This window comes from Silene latifolia, chromosome 9 (genome assembly GCF_048544455.1).
Source record: "Silene latifolia isolate original U9 population chromosome 9, ASM4854445v1, whole genome shotgun sequence".
NCBI lineage: Eukaryota > Viridiplantae > Streptophyta > Magnoliopsida > Caryophyllales > Caryophyllaceae > Silene > Silene latifolia.
The window spans coordinates 99,202,162-99,205,698 of NC_133534.1; the positions used below are offsets into that span (position 1 = coordinate 99,202,162).

Consider the following 3,537-nt stretch of genomic DNA (forward strand, 5'->3'; position numbering starts at 1 on the left):
TCTTAATTTCCATCTAACATTAGACCGTCACATTTTACCTTGTACCCACTTTAATCCGGACCAACCATTTATCGACAACTCATCACACCCACCTACCCTTTTTCACTCTACTTTTATATTATTAGTATTATTTATATCATTAGATATTATTATTATTATATATTATTATTATATTTTGTTTTATTATTATTTATTGTTGTCGTCTATCCACAACACCACTCCCCTCTTTTTCTTTCTTCTTCTTACAGCAGCAACAACATACCAGACCCCCAAACTCCATTTCCATCGACCTTCAATCCCTATTTTCTCCCTTATTTCTCAACCAAATTCCATGAATTTTGCACCAATAGCTTCCACATCTCATCCTCCTTCTTTGTATGTAAGAAAGAGCCAAACTTTCGTCCTATTTCAGAACGGCCGTCTTACAAGGGATTCGGATTTTGGTCTAATTTCTTCCATTTTTGGGTTTAAGGTCATCCTTGGGCGATTCCTCAGTCGTTTAGGAGAGCAAAAAGGTAACGGTGATAGGTTACTCGACAAAAATGTCAAAATTCCGTATTATATGTCGTTTTACATACCCTTGTTTGATAAAGTTTGGTCCTTTGTGCTTTTCTCACTTGGATGGTAGAATGTATCGGAATAATACCGACTTATATGCATGCTTGAAGTATTTTAGTGACTTGTGTTTTATATGTGAAACTCCGTCACAACTTGTGCTTGTTTTGGACCGTGTTTACTCAATAAAATGGTGGGTTGTTTGGGCGGAGAATCGATTTCAGTTCCATTATCCTTTAATGATCAGCAACTTGTTGGCTATGAAAATGCGTTGCACAAATTGGTTTCCCAGACAACACTCTTTCGGCATATTAATTATACTTGCTGGCATTGAGTTTGTAATTATCCTACGATGAGAGTACAAGAGTCCGGGAAACCGTTCAATTAACAACTTTAATTTTTCTCCTATAGTTTGTACCATATTTTTTTGATTGCAATACTTGTATGCTTGAATTTACCGTGTTAAATTCCGTCTTAAAACTTGTCCCTTTGATGTCGAAGTATAGCAAACGGACTATGTGAAAGCCGTGAATGAAGGGGCTGCATATGACGTTTTTGAGTGCGATTTTGGTGTCGCTTTTGTCGCTAGTTCGAGTCAATTTGCTAGCTCCTATCTTGGATACATATACATTTGTGAATTAGGTTGGTGGTAGGGGAGAAATTCAGTCTTTAATATGCTTCAATTATAAGTGCAAAGAGATATGACTGTCTGAGTTCTGATTATATTAGGGTCATTGTGCGATTCCTTATGAGGGTTAATATCAGCCATCCAAATAACACTTTGCTACTTTTAGGCCTTGTTAAGTCTCCTCTAAGAGAGTCTTACCATAAGTTTAAGACCTTCCTGTTAAAATTGAAAGTAAAAGGGACTTAAACTCGTACATTGGTCACAAATGATAGTTCACCATATAAAGAGTGTAATTGCCTATGTTCAATCGGGTCAGGAACTTTAAGATTTACGAAAATGGATACTAGTTGGAACCTAAGAATCGTGTTTACATACATAAAATATACAATGGGTACATTCTTTTTTATATTCTTCTCACATGGTTTATAATTGTGGAATGTATTCATTATTATCTCATTTGTATATGAAATGACATGTTTCCATTTTAATATGAGTCCAACTTAATTGTTTATGCCTTATAAGTAATAAATGTTTTATCTTACATTTGAGTCATTTATAATTAAGTCCTTGTTTTGATTATTATAAATGGTTCATTTCTGTTTGTCTACATTTTTATTCAAGTGACGAATATTGAAGAAATGGATTGTTTATTCATGTTCATGAATATAATTTGGCATGGAATGTCTTACTTGGATTATCATTGGCTCATTACGTTATTAGTCTCATTCCAAGTTGATTCGTATCGCTTGGTTGAGTCGTACCCGTTTTATAATGCCTTTTCGCCTTACTTGTGCCGTTCTGCCAAGTATTGGTTTACGCCGCTCTCGTGCCGTTCTGCCGGGAGTTGTTTGATTTATGTTTTTCCCGCCCTTTCGGACTGTTCTGCCGATTGTGGGTTACCTCATACCATATTCTAGTGACAATGCCTTTATGCTATACATTTTGCTTGACTTGTCTTTACGCCTCTTTCGGACTGTTCTGCCGATTGTGGGTTTAGCTCATATTTTTCCGCCTCTTTCGGACTGTTCTGCCGATTATGGGTTCTCGACTTCCGTTCTGTCGATCGAGTCTTGGATGCGGACTGTTCTGCCGCATGTCGAATCGGGGACCGTTCGCCCCGAGAGTCCGGCGATTTAGACTAGGACTGAGTCTTGGGAGTACCATTGTCGTCCTACCAGGGGAATTATATATTTATATATGAGTAGTAAAGGTCTTGCTTGGTTATAGATATTGGTATTTGTCTTTCAAGGCAAGAGTTATGCCTTGTGTTGTTTGTCTTGGTCCTATCGGATACTAGGGGTGAGCTATAAGCCCCTAGTTGCGATATGATCGTCGGGATTGATGTTCCCATCCGTTCTTATGGTGAGATGCAAGCCATAAGTATGAATGTGACATTAGTAGCCACGTCCCGTGCAATGTTAGCTAAGTGGTTTTCCAAATAATGGCTACGGTTTCGAATCTCATATCTATGTTGTAATTCCTTGAAATGCGTACTTTTGCATAAATGACCGTATTCTTGTCTTTCATATTATTTAATTGTCTCACATGATTAGTTGAATCTCCATTATGCTAATATTGATCTATCATATTTCATCTCATTTATTTGTCATGCTTAAATATAAACTTGATATTCATATCTTTTGTAAGTATCTTACATGACTTGCCTGTTTTAGTTCTTTGTTATGTTCGTTTCGACATTTTGTGGCTGGGAGAACCTTGAGTTACTCCCCACTGACTGTGGCGTTCATGTTTACATGAATGACAGGTATTAGTTGGTGCATTCATGGGGTGAAGACATGTGTGAGCTAGCGAGCACTTTGGCCTTTTAGTCGATTTATTAGGATTGTTTAGACTCACCTTTTATTGTACTGTCATTCGAGGGATATCTTTTCCCTCATCTTGACTATCACGTTTGTATAATTTAAACTTTATTTCCGCATTATTTATTTATGTTTTGGATTTTGACGAACCCGCGCTTTAAATTTTAAAAGTTTCAAAATTTTCCTAATTTCCGCTTGAATTTATAAGTTATATTTTCCGCTTTATCGCGGGGTGTCACACTTATGGTTGAGATTTTCGAGTTGAATTAGAATGATAAGTCCCTGCAACACAAAGAGAAGGTTCGGGAGTCCACCGGCTATCGGTGACTCACCCAAGTTAGTTCATATGTCATCCTACTTACCGTCTTTGGTACACTATCGTAGGACTAGTAACTATTCTACCCACATGAATTGCTAATCATACACTATTGACAACAGTAGTAGGCATTCAAGTAACATGCGGTGTAAGTTCAAATAGCGAAATCATTATCCATATACCAACACATGCTAACCATTCTCGAACATGCTATTCAC

General features: G+C 37.1%; 1 long non-coding RNA gene across 1 annotated transcript; it reads left to right on the plus strand.

The window, feature by feature from the left end:
• The first annotated feature begins 268 nt into the window (after nucleotides 1–268).
• LOC141598222 (uncharacterized) lies at nucleotides 269–3,114 on the plus strand. The gene is made up of 2 exons (XR_012523344.1): nucleotides 269–515; nucleotides 2,949–3,114. It is a non-coding gene; the product is annotated as an uncharacterized LOC141598222 (long non-coding RNA).
• Nucleotides 3,115–3,537: the final 423 nt, after the last annotated feature.